This window comes from Pinus tabuliformis, chromosome 7 (genome assembly GCF_031772625.1).
Source record: "Pinus tabuliformis cultivar Carrire ecotype Pingquan chromosome 7, CPIR1, whole genome shotgun sequence".
NCBI classification, from domain to species: domain Eukaryota; kingdom Viridiplantae; phylum Streptophyta; class Pinopsida; order Pinales; family Pinaceae; genus Pinus; species Pinus tabuliformis.
In genome coordinates, this window is record NC_142293.1 from 1,837,749,329 (window position 1) to 1,837,766,810 (window position 17,482).

Here is a 17,482-nt window from a genome sequence, read left to right on the forward strand (position 1 = left end):
CTAGGTCACCTTCCGAGAAGGCACGAGGTTTAACATTTTGGTCAAAGTGTGCTTTGGCGGTGTCATGTCGGGTCTCATCCAGGTGAGCTAGATGCAAAAACGTTCTTCTTCTACAGATTTTGCAGGAAGAAGCTCGATGGCTAATTTTAAGGATGGAATATCACACTCAATTAGGAGGACTGCTTCTAGACCATACACCAACTGAAAGGGTGTGGATGTAATCGTTGTTCGGTATGCCCATAAAGTGGAAAAAAGAAAGGTTGGAAAATTCGTTTTATGGATCCCTACCATGCGTTGGAGCATCATTTTCAAAACCTTGTTAATGGCTTGTACTTGCCTATTAGCGAAACCAAAGATTTTGGGTTCCTTGTGAATTTGTTTTATGGAAAATTCTCTTCTGCAAACAGAAGTGAATCCCTTAGATCTGGTGGCTAATCTAGAAACAAAAAAAGAAAAAAAGGAAATGGAAAATGTTTTCCTTAGAGCAATTAATAAATGGAGGAAAGGCCTACTTCGAATCCAACGTTAGTCCTCCTCTTCTCTTGGCTTGTAGACTTTAGGTCCAGCTCCAATTACTATAAATGGAACCTGCAAGACAATCACAACAAACAGGGGAACCACAAAAAATCCATAGCATAAACTAATATCTCTATTCATTGAGTCAAGTGGGAATTGAAATGCATATGCATCAAATAGACACAAAGCATCGAAAAATAAAGCTTCTTGTATTAATTAAATGTAGGAGAAGATTACAACCCTTTTTACTGTTCTTGACAATGTAGAATCTCCCACCAAACTTGTCCTTCCTTAGCCACAAGGCAAGCCTTTAATCAAAACTTAAAGATGGTAATGGATCCTTAGGTAAAAAGTAGCAACATCAAGGCATAGCTAAGATTCTCCAAAAGGCAACCCAGACTCTATGGAAGGCAATGAATTTATAGGGTAAAAGTGGTAGTTTAGGATTTACCAATCTAGGCTTGAAATCCACATATGAAGGAGGATAACCTCTAGGGATAAGAGATAAGACCTCTAAAGTAGGATAGGATAGGAATTCAAGATCTTAATTAATAGTAAATGGTTAAAACCACCTTAGAAGCTTTGGAAGAAGAATTTTCATAAATATTTTTTATTTTTTCCCGAAAAATTCTAGAACCATTGCATCTACAAAGTAGAGCAACATGTGTTAGTCAGTGCAAGTGATAAGTTATGCAACACGTGACCATCGCAGGTGGACTCAAAGGTAGAGTGCGCTTGGGCCAAAAATGAGTTTTTAAGTTGATAAACCCATAATTCTTGGACTTTTTGGAGAATCAATGCTTGAGGCTTTGCAAAGGGATAATGATAAGGTGTCAAGGATGTTGATTGATCCGGTTTCCATACCATTTGAATGAATGTGACAAAATGACCTGTAACACCACCACTAGAGAGTGCTTCCATTTCACAAAAGACATCAACTTGTAGCCATATTTAGATTTGCTATGGGAACTTCTTTGAGCCAAGTTTTGTTGGAGAATATAACTAGATTTGATCTTCATAATGGCCTTTGTAAACATGACATTGTATATTTTGTATATATAAAAATAGAAAAAAATAATTTTTATTTATCAAAACATGGGCTTCATGTTAAAGTCTAGGTCAAAGCATGTTCTTCATACTTCTAAGTCTTTCTAGGTCAATAAGGAATTCTTGTCATGTATTATAGTCCCATTTGGACTGATTGTAACAAAAGAGAATAATTGTTCTTGAGTCAAGAAATACAATTTCTCCTCCAAGATTAAGTCATCCTAGCTATGATGGAGTTGGCCTAAACATGGCTATTAAACCCCTCAAGAAGGTTATAACTAAGAGGGACTTCGACTCACTTGAATCACTCACTCACTCAAGTTTGATCTGCAATAGAGAAGAAGGAAAAAGAGTAATGAAGGCAAGAAGAAGAGGAAGAAGTTGAAGGAAGGAATTTCTCTTGGTGAAACACCCTTTTCTATCCACATGTGTGAAGTTTTCCAGGTTTACTGTGCGAATTGCAGGGGCTGAAATTGCAGACTCAAGTGACAAGGCCAAGATTCTAAGTTGAAGTTGCTTGAACAGAGTTTGACTTTCAGTGACCTTGGAAGAATTTGGATTGTTTGGAAGAGATCTTGTTGGTGGGCTAACTTGGTGCTTGGGAGGAATTTTGGCTTTGGTCTTTGGGTCTTGGAAGTCTCATTTTGAACTAATTGTGTAAGAAGAGAAATATTCTTTTTAGGTTTTTCTCCTTTGAGGGGTTTTGCCCTGGCTTGGAGCCTATATCTTGTGTACTTTGTCTCTTTGTGATCTTTATTGTTTTAGTAATTGCTTGATGAATAAGAAACAATAAAAGGGTAAAAAGGCCAACTAACATCACAAGTAATTATCAAGTAAGGAAATTCAAATATAATCTACAAGAACCTTAATTTTCCAACATGGTATCAGAGCTAAGGTGCAAGAAGGAGATTGAAGATCACATCTTAGTTGACACTTTCTTCTCAATGGCAAGGTTTATGAAGAAGGGTTTCAAGTTTCTTAGGAGCCTTATTGTAACTATCAAGGAATACATCTTGAAGAACATCTCCGAGCTAGAAAAAGAAGTGATGTGTCAGGCCAGGAGTAACTCCAGTTTGGTAGAAAAATCAGAAAACTGATTCGATTTATTACATTAGGTAGCTATTGTTATATACAAGAATGTGACTGCTCAGTTCATCTTCTTATGACTGTCCACATTCCAAGTTCACCCAACCGCAGAGGATTAGGTTTCAACATTCCCCCCCTTAATCTGAAGGGATGTTGGTGAGTCCAAGCATCATTCTGAATCTTTCAAGCTTTTCTCTTCCAAGCGCTTTGGTGAAGATGTTTGCAATTTGCTCATTTGTGGAACAATGACGGAGATGGATTGTTTTGGCCTCAACATGATGTCGGATCAGATGATATTTAGTATTGATGTGCTTTGTACGATCATGGAACTTTGGATTCTTCACCAACTTTATTGCAGAGGTGTTGTCAATCATGAGTGGAGTTGATTGTACTTGTTTTACCTGCAAATCTTCAAGAATTTTCCTGAGCCACACAATTTCTTTCGTTGCTTCAGCTACTGCCACATATTTTGCTTCTGTTGTGGAATTTGCTGGAACTGATTGTTTGCATGATCTCCAAGAGACAGCTCCTGATCCAAGACTCATGGCATATCCTGAAGTAGATACCCCAGTTTCTTTGTCTCCATCGAAGTCTGAATCAGAGTATCCAATCAAGCTGAAGTCGTCCACCTGTGTATACTTGATTCCAAGGTCTTGAGTTCCCTTCAAGTACCTTAGAACTCTTTTTGCAGCAGACCAATGTCCCTCACAAGGCTTTTGCATAAACCTGGAGAGGATTCCAACATCAAATGAAATGTCTGGTCTGGTAGTAGTGAGGTAGATGAGACTTCCTACAAGTTGTCTATACTTTGTTGCATCCTCAAATTCCTTTCCTTCAATAGATGTGAGCTTTAAGTTTTGTTCCATTGGAGTAGAAAGAGGATTGCACTCTGTCATGCCAAATCTGTTTAACAAATCTCCAATGTATTTCTTTTGAGAAAGAAATATGGATTTTGGATGTTGGGTTACTTCAATGCCAAGATAGTAATGAACATAGCCCAAATCAGTCATTTCAAAACTTTTCCCCAATTCCTTCTTTATGGATGCAATGTAGCTTTCGTTGTTCCCTGTCATTAAAAGATCATCTACATATACCACATGATATACAACTGTTTTGCCAACTTTCTTGACAAATAAAGTTGCATCATCAAGATCAAAATGATTGAAGTTGAGTTTCAGAAGATGCTCAGTTAGTTTTTCATACCAGGCTCGCGGTGCTTGTTTGAGGTCATACAAGGACTTCACAAGTTTGCATACTTTTTGTTCATGTCCTTTCACAGCAAATCCTTCAGGCTGGGACATAAAAACATTCTCTTTTAGGTCTCCATTCAAGAAGGCAGTTTTTACATCCATTTGATGGACTTTCCAACCGTTCTGAGCTGCTAGTGAAAAGAGTGTCCGGATGGTGGCCCATTTTGCTGTGGGGGCAAAAGTTTCCTCATAATCAACCCCTTCCTTCTGTGCAAAACCTTTTGCCACAAGCCTAGCTTTGTGCTTGTCAAGTGAGCCATCAGCTTTGTATTTATTCTTGTAGACCCACTTGCAGCCAATTGGTTTGGTTCCAAATGGAGGATCAACCAGCTTCCAAGTGCTATTCTTTATGAGGGCATCATACTCCTTTTGCATCGCTTCTTTCCATTCATCATGAGAAGCTGCTTCTTTGAAGGAAGTTGGTTCAAAATCTGTAGACAAGTTCAATTCACAATCATAAGAAACATCCATATCAACAGGTGAATTAGAGTCATCTACATCACCTCCATTTTGTCGGTTTGAATTTCTGGTTCCTGTTTTTCCAATTTCATCAGGATGAACACTTTCAAGTGTCTTTGTCAGCCACTTTGGGGGACCTTTCTGAGATGGTCCAGGCTGCTCTGTTGATTGAGTTGGGATTGAATCAAGATTGAGTCTCCCAATTCTATCAATTACATCACTTAAAGCATCATCTGTTGTTGGAGTTTCATGCAGAGGAGATTGTTCTTCAGAAGAAGATTCCACATGTTGTTCTAGTATAGGAATCCCCACTTCAAGATGTGGAATCTGATTATCAAATTCTTGAAATGATTTCGTTTTTGCGAATCTATCCAAGCGATCAAGTTGCCGCTCAACAACATTGTCAGATTTGGATGATTCAAGAAAAATGACATCTCTAGATACAACAAACTTTTTATTTGCTTCATCATAGAGGCGGTATGCTTTGGAGGTGTTTGAATACCCCAGGAAGATACACTTACAACTTCTAGCACCAAGTTTGTTTCTATGTACCTTTGGTATCAAAGCATAACAGGTGGAACCAAAGATCCTGAGATGTTTTACCGAAGGAACATGTCCATACCACAATTCATAAGGAGTCTTGTTTCTTATAGCATTAGATGGACATCTATTCTTTATATATGCAACACATAGAACAACATCAGCCCAAAACATTATCTTTACATTTTTGAAGAAAAGCATGGATCGTACCATATTCAAGATTGTTCTATTCATTCTTTCAGATACACCATTCTGTTGGGGATTATAAGGCACAATTGTTTGATGTTTGATCCCATGTTGGCAAAGATAGTTTTCAAATTCATTTGATGTATATTCTTTTCCATTATCAGTGTGAATAGACCCAATATGAGATTGTGCATCATTTTCAATCCATTTATAAAATTCTTGAATGTTTGAAAAGCATCATATTTGTTCTTCAATAAATAAACCCAACACATTCTGGTGTAATCATCAATAAATGTCATGATATATTTATTTCCATTTGCAGAAGGAACAAGCATTGGACCACATAAATCTGAATGAATGAGTTCAAGCTTCCTATGTGCTCTTGAATGTGAATCATGAAAAGACTGTTTTCTATGCTTTCCTAGAATGCAAGCATCACATTGCTTATGTTTCCTAGGAATTGTAGGCAAACCAGCAACACCATTTTTCTTCAATAAGCGGAGACTGTCATAGTTTAAATGTCCAAATCTAGCATGCCACAATAAAATTGATGGAAGTGTACCTTCTTCATGATGAGAAATATATGAGAAATGTTGTGCATGAGCAGAGGTTCCTTGCAGTTTGAGAAGCCTTTCTTCTTCTATTCCCCTCATGACAAGTGAGTGGTCAGATGCTTTTCTTACCTCAAGCTTGCCATCAAACATATGAATGGAGTGACCTTGCTGGCAGATGTGGACCAAGGACAGCAAGTTTCTCTTGAGCTGTGGGAGATATAGAACATGATCCAGAAGAAAGTCTGGAAGACCAGGCAGTTTAAGCCTGATCGTGCCAAGCCCTGATGGCTTGATTTTTGACTGATCTGTAAAGTATACTGCTCCATCAACATTGTCAGTGAAATCTTCAAAAAAATCTTTTCTATGAGTCATATGACAGGTTGCTCCTGAATCAAGCAACCAATCATTTTTCGAAGAAGCAAGTGAAGCATTAAACAAATCTTCATTTACTCCAATGTTACATTGTGCCTCAATATAGTGAGCGGATTCAGGTGCTTTACCTTTGTCTATATCATCAGTTTTACCTTTCTGCTGGTTTCTTTTCTGCTCAATTTTGTCCCATGGTAGCTTGCATGTAGAAGCATCATGTGATCCATTTCGTTTGCAGCGAATGCAATGTAAGTCTGCCTTTTCTCCTTGAGAATGTCTGCCCCCCTGCCTCTGAAGTATCTTCCTCTTCCTCTTCGTCCACCTCTTCCTCTTGTAGAATCTTGAGCAGGATGCTTTTCTTTATGAGCAAGGCACACAGTCTCTTCAGAAGATTCAGGAGCTGTCTTCTTTCCAAAGGCTTTCTCTCTTTCAGCAAACTTTTTCACAAGAGAGTCAAAGGTTATATCTTTAATATTTCCATTTGCTTGTAAAGACTCAAGATAATTGGAGTAGGTAGGATAGAGTGCCTTGAGAAAAGCAATAAGAGGGATATCCAGCTCAACCTTAGTGGATTTAATATCATGCATTATAGACTTTACTTCAGATGCAAGAGCAAGAGGATCATTATTTTTCAGTTCAAGAGTGAAGAGTTTAATCATGAGCTGAACAACTTCAAGTGCAGAATGTGAGTCATAGAGTTCTTTCAGCTTTTGTAAAGCTTCAAAGGCAGTTGAATATGATGAAATATGGCGACTCACCTCTTCATTTACAGATGTTGCGATTAATGCATAGGCTTTGCTGTTCTTGTTTTCCCAAATGACGAGCCCTTTGTCTGATGTAGGCTGCACTAGGTCATTGTCTCCTTCTCCGACACACACTCCCTTCCACAACTCATTGAAGATGAGGGTGTGTTTTATCATCTGGGACCATTCAGGATAGTTCTCCTTGCCATTGAGAACTATTCCTACCATAGAGATGATTGAATGCATTTTGTAAAAAATACTTCTGCTGATATACAGTGAAATTGTACTCAAAAGGGCAAAAAAAAATTCCAAACACTTTTATGTATTGTTTCTTCAAATCCCTCCAAGGATCCTCATATAATATATCCACCATATTCCATATCTACAAACTATTCAAACAACGTCCAAAAATTTATTCAAGCAAGATGGTCAATATATATATATATATATATGCTGGTCAATCATCAGGCGTCCAAAACTCAAACGCTGGTCAACATCATTCAAGCCACAGTTCAATGGGACAGCGCATTCAAAACATATATAAACCACGCATTAATTCAGCACCGCTTTAATATAAGCCACAGCAACAGGCATTAATTCAGCACCGCTATCTCAAATAAAAAGAACACCGCATACAGCTATTCAGGTCTTTGTCAGCACCATTATCTCAAAAAAAAGGAGCACTGCACGATAGCCTCATTCTGAAACACCGCTATCTCAAATAAAAAAGAACAACGCATACAGCATTCAGGTCTTTGTCAGCACCATTATCTCAAAAAGGAGGAGCACTGCACGATAGCCTCAACTCCAAAAGATCTATCAAAAAAATTTTGCAATTAAAGCTACAGGATTGAATTTGGTAAATAACGCACGTCTGGACAACTTTTCACACGCATATATATGAACAGTTATATATGGGATGCATTTTAGGATAGTCCCTACCATTGAGAAAATTCATGTTAAAAATTATCTCCCGCCAGCTTTAAGCGTATTGCTTAACCAATCCAATCCTTCAAACAAGCCTTCACCCTTTATTGCTGAAGTCTTGAATATAGCCCATTGCCGACTTTTGATCTTGTGCAGTTCGAGAGCCTCAGTTACTGCAGCATCGTCGACAGAGACCACCACGCTTCGAACCAGGGCGCAAAGAACCACGGGTATGCAGGAGCAGATGACTACAGAAATGGATGAGGCAACCCCTGAAGCAATAGCATTAATGCCGCTTAGAATTGAACAAATTCCTCAATCGTTGTTCGACGTTCAAGACGCAGTGACGGCAACCAAAATTGATGACAATGCCAATGGAATTGAACAATGCAGCAGGTCCGATGTCTTTTCGTCTCTCCTCGAAGCCCTTCAGCCTTGCTCACCTAATAGTTCGCATTCATCTTCAAGATCTCCCGTTGCTTGCAATAGTTCGCCTACGAGGATAGCGAGAACAGACAGAGGGAGTATTCAGGTCTGCCCATCCGATCATCCAAACACCGCAACACCTCAACACAATGTCTCAACAAATGTCTCAACACAGAATACGACCCCTTCAGCACAACATGCAGTGACGCGCTTCAACGGATGTATTCAGGAATGAACAAGATTTGTAGAGTTCCGACAGAGATTTTAGCATAGAAGCGAAATGAGCTCGGACAAGCCATCATCAGGACAGAAGGGAGTATGGCAGTGGCAAATCATTTCAGGACAGAGGCAGAGGAGCGCTCAGTGGACAGAATGACAGAGGCGTTTGAGGACAGAGCTCAGGCCAGCGTACAGCCCAAATATGCTCTTACAAAGTGGTCTCAGAGTGTCAAGGTCAAATTTTGTCATTTCAGTGAGTCTTCAAGCAAAATTTGGTCACTAGGCATTAGGTCTAGGGTTTGCCCAAATGTCAGTCCATGTCATCATTCAGCTGAGCCTATCATCATTCAGAGGGTTTTCATTATCATGTCAGTGTCTAATGATTCATTTTACACCTTGTTCATGCTTCAGTTGCGCCTAGGCAGGGTCATTTCCCTCTCCTAGGGTTTCGAAAGCTAATTTCTCTTGGACGGTCAAATCATCAGCAAAACTTGTATCCTGATGTTCATACACCTTCCCCTATCCTTAAAATACCTTATCAAACACTTCCCATCCCTTAGATCCGCCAAATTCCTACAGTGATCAAATATGCTCTTACAAAGTGGTCTCAGAGTGTCAAGGTCAAATTTTGTCATTTCAGTGAGTCTTCAAGCAAAATTTGGTCACTAGGCATTAGGTCTAGGGTTTGCCCAAATGTCAGTCCATGTCATCATTCAGCTGAGCCTATCATCATTCAGAGGGTTTTCATTATCATGTCAGTGTCTAATGATTCATTTTACACCTTGTTCATGCTTCAGTTGCGCCTAGGCAGGGTCATTTCCCTCTCCTAGGGTTTCGAAAGCTAATTTCTCTTGGACGGTCAAATCATCAGCAAAACTTGTATCCTGATGTTCATACACCTTCCCCTATCCTTAAAATACCTTATCAAACACTTCCCATCCCTTAGATCCGCCAAATTCCTCATTTTTGCACAAACCCTAGTTTCTAGCTACAACATGGCAATTTTCTAGGTTGGGCCTGTGTTTTGCCCTTTTGGACCCCTTCCCCTCACTCAATCTCTGAGATTCCACTTTCCCCTACTTCCTAACATCCCTCCCTACTCCCAAAAATTTCCCCAAAAATTTAGAAGCCCCTTATCCCCTTCATTTCGCTTCATTTCAACAAAATTCCTTGTTTCACACATCGGGACAAGTTTCACTCAAATGATGTTTCAGAGCAATCAAAAATGAATTTTGGAAAACTGAGAGAGGTTTTTGTCCCAAACATGCCAAGGAAGAAAAAAATCCTTCACTTTTTACACAGGTGTCATGGTTTTAGAGAAATGTCAAGAATATTGTTGCCTCAGGAGAATCAAAGACACCTCTGAAGTGACCTTGGGAAAATCAAGTTTTCTCCTAGCTTGGTTGGCCAAATGATTTGCTTGATGGGTAAAATGATAACTAGACACAAATATCTTTCTAATGAGCTATCATGAGCTCAATTTGGGGTTGAGGAAGGCATTCAAAAGTTGACTGCAACAGCACTCTTCCTTCAGGCAGCCTCATTTGGCACTTTTTGACCAGTCTTGGGAGATTTGATTTTTTACAGGTCAAATCAACTCCAAATTGAAAAATTCCAGTTGAGTTGGAAAGTAGACTCAAAGACCTTTCCAACGAGCTATCTTGCACCTGATTTTCACACTGGGAAGGCCTCCAAAAGCCTCCTAAAAGGCGCGCGACCCGTCAGGCACCCTCTGCCAGTGCAAAAATTACACTGGCGGGGCGCGCGACCCGTTGGGGATTTCTCCACAGAAATTTGCCAGTAAACTTGCCAAGGAGCCAAAAATTGCCAAATTTTGTAAGGTAGGCCCTCAAATCATGAAAAATTGTTGCTTGTTCCAGTTTAAGAAGATCATGATTATATTTGTAGAGGTCTCCATTTGCAAGTAGAAGTCTCCATTGTGCTTTGGCTTGAAATTGTCAAACTACTAGAGTTTTATATGCTGTTTTGAGGTATCCCTTGTCTTCCCTATTTTTCACCTCCCATTCCATATTCCCTATCATTTTTATTTAAATTTCCCTTCCACAATTGCTAAGAGCCCTAAACCCTACCCCTCTTCCTAAGAAATCAAAAAATTAAACCCTAACCCTACCTCCCATAACATCCTTGCAAATGAAATTGTATGATGATGTATATGTCATGCACAGCACCACCACCACATCCTGAGATTGTTCACGAGGAGGAAGGACCATCACAGCAGCATGACATCCCCGTCACTAGACATGTCAGCTCCTCACCTTTGGTTACTTATCAGAGAGGCCAGAGGGCCTTATTTGCAGCAGCTAGGCGAGTACTATCTCCACAGCAGGTGGAAGGGGTCTCGCCTTCATCATCGGCTCAGCGAGTGTTATCTCCACATCAGGTGGAAGGGGCCTCGCTTTCTTCACCAGCACAGGTACCAGAGAGGGGCAAACAGCCCATGATTGATGAGGGTCCATCAGGAGTTCCAGATGTTGAGTTTGTTGATCTTGAGACCAGTTCTCCTAGTCAGGAGGCAAAGGAGGTCATTCAGCATCTCAGAGCTGAAAATGATGCCTTGCAGCGCAAGTTGGAGGGAGCTCAATGGACCATCACCTACCTTGAGCAACGCAACAAGCAGTTGGAGGAGGAAAAAGTCCTCGATGAGCTGTGGAGGATTCGTAGTGACCGAACCTTGAACTGAAGAAGGCCCGGTGACCCATTGCCTGCTGACCGAGAGTCTATGCTCATCCAGGAGAACGCACACTTGGAGAGGTTGTTGGCTAAGGCCAACCAAGAGAAGATATTGCTGAGGAACATGAAAAACCATTACTGGGCAAGAATGCATGTGTGCAAGGCCAAAATGAAGATGTTTCAAAGGCGGTTGTCCGAGGCCCTAAAAGGGAAAAAGAAGACCAATCCACTCCGTATCTTGGCTGAGGCTTCACTCAAAGATCATGGCACTCAATAGCCTAGCCACAGCTCAAATCCCAAAAAATTTTGAGAATTTTGGGTAATTTTGGCATTTTTTGGTAATTTACAGGTTTTGGCTCTTTAACGGGTCTCACCCCCGGTGAGACCCTTCATCATGGCAACTCCTTTTCACAAAAACTCAGCATTTCCTAATTTGTTATGCAAAGTTACATATGCCCATGGATGGACTTGAGTTTTTATGGAGTTTTGGGCTTCCAGAAGGTCAAAATACATGCAAAATTTGACTTTCTGCCACTTTTTTGAACTGCAGAAAGCTGTCTTGGGAGAATTTGTTTTTGACAGGGCAAATGAACTCCAAATTCAAAAATTCCAGTTGGGTTGGAAAGTAGACTCACAGACCTTTCCAACAAGCCCACTTTTGCTCAATTTGGCCACCTGCAAGTGCCTCAAACAGAGCTCCAAAGGGGCGCGACCCGTCAGGCAGGGGGGCGCGACCTGTCAGACAGTTTTTTGCCAGATTGCACTGTACAGCCCAGAAAACGCAGATTTGACTCAGTTTGACTTTTTGGGGTGGAAGATGATTATCTTTGATGTAATTATTGTAACTCTAAGACACTTTTACTCTTGTTTAACACTTCTAGAAGATTCATTCATGTAAAGGGTAAAAATTTAATGTATGAATTGGTTTCCAAGTTTATAGAGGCAAGTTGTTTTGACTGCCTAGTTTGTAGTGCTTAGTTTAGAAGTGGTTGAAACAGCTCCTAGGATAGTGAGCTCGACCCATGGAGGCAGGGAAAGAGGTTAGATCATCTATATTATGTACTTTCTTGCTCATTTTCATGGTTGGACTCTTGAGGGAGAAACTATCATTGTATTATTTCACTGTATCTCTGCAATTTTTGGCTAAGGAAGACCAGGGTTTTGCAGTCCTCTTTGGGATTCTTGTGGACTCATGTGTTGATGGTGTGTTTCTCAATGTTCTTGTAAGTGTGTTTATGTGAATCATTTCCTTTCCTTTACTGCTGCACATTAAACAAATGAAGTGTTAAAGTATGAATTCATGATAGCCATGCTCTGCTTTTAAATTTGTTTAATTTCAATGTTTTCTACTGTCTAAAGGGAATTCAAAGTCATTGTTTGCTCTCTTTAGCTTCTCAACTTTCATTCCTGATCATTCATCTCAATTTAAGGCATCAATACTGTTTCCTACCTCGCCCCAAGGAACCCCCTGCAAAAACTGTGTCCAATCCCCGCACCCAAAATTGCAATTCCTCAATTTGCCACCAAAAACCCGAAAAACCCCAAATCAACCTTTTTAATTAGTTTACTAGCCTAATATCAGTGTTACCTTGTTGGTCATCTCATCCCATTGAAGATCTGTCGAGATTGATCGGAGAGAGCCTTCTCCTGCCCCGTAGGGCTAGCTACGAGGCTAAATGGTTTGATGTAGCCTTGAGGTTTACCTTTCTCAGCCTGAGGTGAAATTTCAAAAGCTAACAGCTGAAGTCTTGAATATAGCCCATTGCCGACTTTTGATCTTGTGCAGTTCGAGAGCGTCAGTTACTGCAGCATCGTCGACAGAGACCACCACGCTTCGAACCAGGGCGCAAAGAACCACGGGTATGCAGGAGCAGATGACTACAGAAATTGATGAGGCAACCCCTGAAGCAATAGCATTAATGCCGCTTAGAATTGAACAAATTCCTCAATCGTTGTTCGACGTTCAAGACGCAGTGACGGCAACCAAAATTGATGACAATGCCAATGGAATCGAACAATGCAGCAGGTCCGATGTCTTTTCGTCTCTCCTCGAAGCCCTTCAGCCTTGCTCACCTAATAGTTCGCATTCATCTTCAAGATCTCTCGTTGCTTGCAATAGTTCGCCTACGAGGATAGCAAGAACAGACAGAGGGAGTATTCAGGTCTGCCCATCCGATCATCCAAACACCGCAACACCTCAACACAATGTCTCAACAAATGTCTCAACACAGAATACGACCCCTTCAGCACAACATGCAGTGATGCGCTTCAACGGATGTATTCAGGAATGAACGAGATTTACAGAGTTCCGACAGAGATTTTAGCATAGAAGCGAAATGAGCTCGGACAGGCCATCATCAGGACAGAAGGGAGTATGGCAGTGGCAAATCATTTCAGGACAGAGGTAGAGGAGCGCTCAGTGGACAGAATGACAGAGGCGTTTGAGGACAGAGCTCAGGCCAGCGTACAGCCCACAGTAGCAAAACTGAAGGGAGTTACAACTATTTTTAGAACTGGCTCTGATACCATGTCAGGCCAGGAGTAACTCCAGTTTGGTAGAAAACTCAAAAAACTGATTCGATTTATTACATTAGGTAGCTATTGTTATATACAAGAATGTGACTGCTCAGTTCATCTTCTGATGACTGTTCACATTCCAGGTTCACCCAACCGCAGAGGATTAGGTGTCAACATGATGGATGGAAGTTCTTCCCCACTCTCTCTGGCACATTCAAGGATGATAATCTATGGGTTATTAGCAGTGGTGCTTCTAGACATATGACAGACGAATGCAATCAACTCTAGAATTTTTCAAAAGGAATATCTTCTCATTCAATTGAACTTGGAGACAAGAAGAGCTATCCAGTGAAGGGAATTGGGTCTACTTCGTTGGAGCTAGAGACCAGTGGAAGCATTCATCTCAACAACATACTATATGTTCCAGGTTTGAAGAAAAATTTACTTTCTATTTCTTGTCTAGAAGATAAAGGTGATAGGATTGCTTTTGTTGATGGAAAAGTTTTGGTTTGGGGAAAGGGCTCTAGTATTGAACATGTTAAGATAATTGGGATTCATGAGGGGACTTTATATAGACTTCTTACACCTCTCCCTCAAGCCCTAATACACTTAGATGTTAGCCCTTCTGAGTTATGGCATAGAAGGTATGAACACCTTCACTATAAGGTATTGCCATCTCTAAATCAAATAGTCACTGACGTCCCTAAATTAAAGGAAGATCATGAAGGGATATGTAAGGGGTGTGCTCTAGGAAAGAATGTGAAGAAAACCTTTGCAAGAAGTGATACTAGATCAAAGGAAATCTTAGATCTCATACACTCTGATGTGTGTGGACCTATGGCAATAAAATATCTTGGAGATTATGTGACATTCATTGACAATTACTCTAGAAAGACATGGTTATACCTCCTTAAGGACAAATATGAGGTATTCAAAAAGTTTCAAGAATTCAATAATGAAGTAGAGAATCTAACAAAAAGGAAGATCAAGACTCCAAGGTATGATAATGGTGGAGAATATACCTACAAATAACTTATAGCATTTTGCAAGGAAGCAAGGATTAAGGGGGAGCTAATTGTTCCTTATAATCATGAACATTAAGGTGTGGCTGAAAGGAAGAGCATAACTATTGAAGAATGTGTAAGAGCCATGCTACATGATCAAGACCTCCCACTATTCTTATGGGGAGAAGCATCAATAACAATTGTATACTTGCAAAATCAAAGTCCTCATAAGATTTTTGGTAGAACACTTTCGTATAAATCACATAAACATTGATTGATGGTCAATGTTTCGAACCTACTAACGAGGTTCATCATCATGACCAAGATGAAAAAATTGATCTATCAATAGGATTAAATAGCAGAGGGATGCATCAAGTTCTAGAACTAGCCGTTAGGAAATAATATTATTTTAATACTAATGGCTAGTCTTTAGTCAAGAAAATTTAACTACTTAAGTCAAAGGGGAGAATTTATTAAATAAGAATTAATTTTTTATTTTTAATTAATTATTATAACAAATTTGAGAATAGGTAAAAAAAATATAAAAATAAATAAATGAATATATATATATATATATATATATATATATATATATATATATATATATATAAAGAGCAAGAATCCACCTCTTGCTCAATTTCCAACCATCATCTCTATTGAGATTTTGAGCTCGTTTCTCAATTTCAATGGCCTCTCTCAAAGAGTAGGAATCCAGCTCTTGCTCAATTTTCGACCATCATCTCTATTTAGATTTTGAGTTTGTTTCTCAATTTCAATGGCCTCTCTCAACTTCCTATGGTGGAAATTATCAATCCTAACAATGACAATGGAATCTTCGATGCAAACATGGTGCTTTTTTTTCTCTGCATTCTCAACAAGCTAAGAAGCAGGATCCTCAACAATATGACTCCAAAAAGCATTTATAGGAAGGAAGTCCCTCATATGAAGATGAAGACATTAAGAGTGGAGGAATGCAATGCAGGAAGAATACCCGTCATTCATGAAGAATGATGTATGGGAAATTGTTCCTAGACCAAGTGACAAATATATAGTCACTTCTCAATGGATATACAAGACAAAGCATGTTGTGGATGGGAGCATTGATAAGTACAAAGCTACATTTGTAGCTAGAGGCTTCTAACAGAAAGAAGGTATTGATTATGAAGAAACCTTTGCTGCTACAACCAAATATACAATAATCAAATCACTTATCTCTTTGGCTACTGCTATGGGATGAAACATCCATCAGATGGATGTTAAAACAACTTTTCTGAATGGGACCATTGATGAAGAGGTTTACATCGAGCAACCTTAAGGATTTGAAGTCCATCAGAGAGAGTCACATGTCTCCACATTAAAGAAGCCTCTATATGGATTAAATCAAGCACCTAGAGCATGGTATGCTAGGATGGATCATACCTATTAAGACTTGGATTTGTCAAGAGTTCTGCTGATCCTAACCTCTACATCTATGTAACAGCCTCGGGTTAAAAGTCCATGTAATAAAGTTAATAAAGGAAAATAAGACCAAGGTCATGGGACATATATTTCAAGATTAATGTTGGGAAAAACATCCTAGTGTGGGTGTTCATTTGATTTATTATGGCTAAAGAAATTGACAAAGACAATTGAGAAGGCAAAGAGGCATTAATTGACATTTTATTTATGAAAATAATGGAAATTAGGAGAAAAGGAAGGTGAAAGTTCATAGGTTTCATGTGAGGAGGAAAATGAAGGAAAATAATGGAAATTGAAGAAAATATAGGCCCCATTAATAAAAAGTCTTATGACAATTAGTTCACAACTTTTGTCAGTTCAGTTTTGGAGCTCTCTCTCTTACTCTTGCACACTTAAATCATTCTTGGAGCACTCTAACATTAGAGAAAGGAAAGAAAAAGGAAGGGAAAGAAATCAAAGGAAAGTAAGGATCAAGCAAGAAAAAGGGTTGGATCAAGCTGCTACAACGAGATTACTTGCAGGTATCGAGTTACATGTATGATTTCCTTGCTAGTTTTGGCATGCATGGTACATGCATGTGTGTATTTGATTCTCTTGTTGTCATTGAAATGGGTTTTTCCAGGTGTTACAATGGTTTTCAACCTTACCTTTCCAATTCTGGATAGTCATGGTGTGATGGGGTTCTTTTACATGATTAAGCTGGATTGGTGGATGGTTTCGAAACTGAGTATGGCGGGATACACAGTAAAGCCTAAGGGTGGAGCTGGGCAAATTCCTCATGGTTTAGGTGGAGAGATCTAGAGGCATGCATGCTTGTTTAGGGCCTAGTGATCCCTTGACCGTTATATGGCGGGATTGCGTAAATCCTGGTAGTGTATGCTTATTGTTTGGGCTTAGGAATCCCTTGATCAGTAATGGCGGGATACACGGTAAAGACTGGTTTCATAGATGAGGGTTTTAGGCCTAGGAATCCCTTGAATGGTAATGGTGGGATACACGGTAAAGCCTGATAAGCCCGGGTTGGTTTTGTTGTGAGTCCCACAATCATGCTTGGAATATGGCACAGGGGTGATTGGCTGAAAGAAAGATTTGCTTCAGCCCAATATATGGTCGGGGGTACGTGGAAGTCCCTGACTTGGTTGGCTTAGTCATATGTTAATATGAGCTCCTTTACTCTTGTATTTGATGAGTAAATGTACTTGTTATTGTGTGGCTTTAATGGCTATTCTCTCATTGTGATTGTTTTAGTTATATGCTAGCTATAAGCATGGTTTATGACAGATCTTAGTCATGGCTCTCATCATGTTTTGATTAGTAAATGAATGAACTATGAATGTATGACCTAATATATGCTAATGAAACTATTATGAGAGGGCATTAGACCTTATTGACAATTCTCAGATAAGTATGAAACCCCTATGTTCATATGTATATTTATGACCTATACATTACATGTTCATAATGTGTTTGACGAAATCCGTGTCATGGCT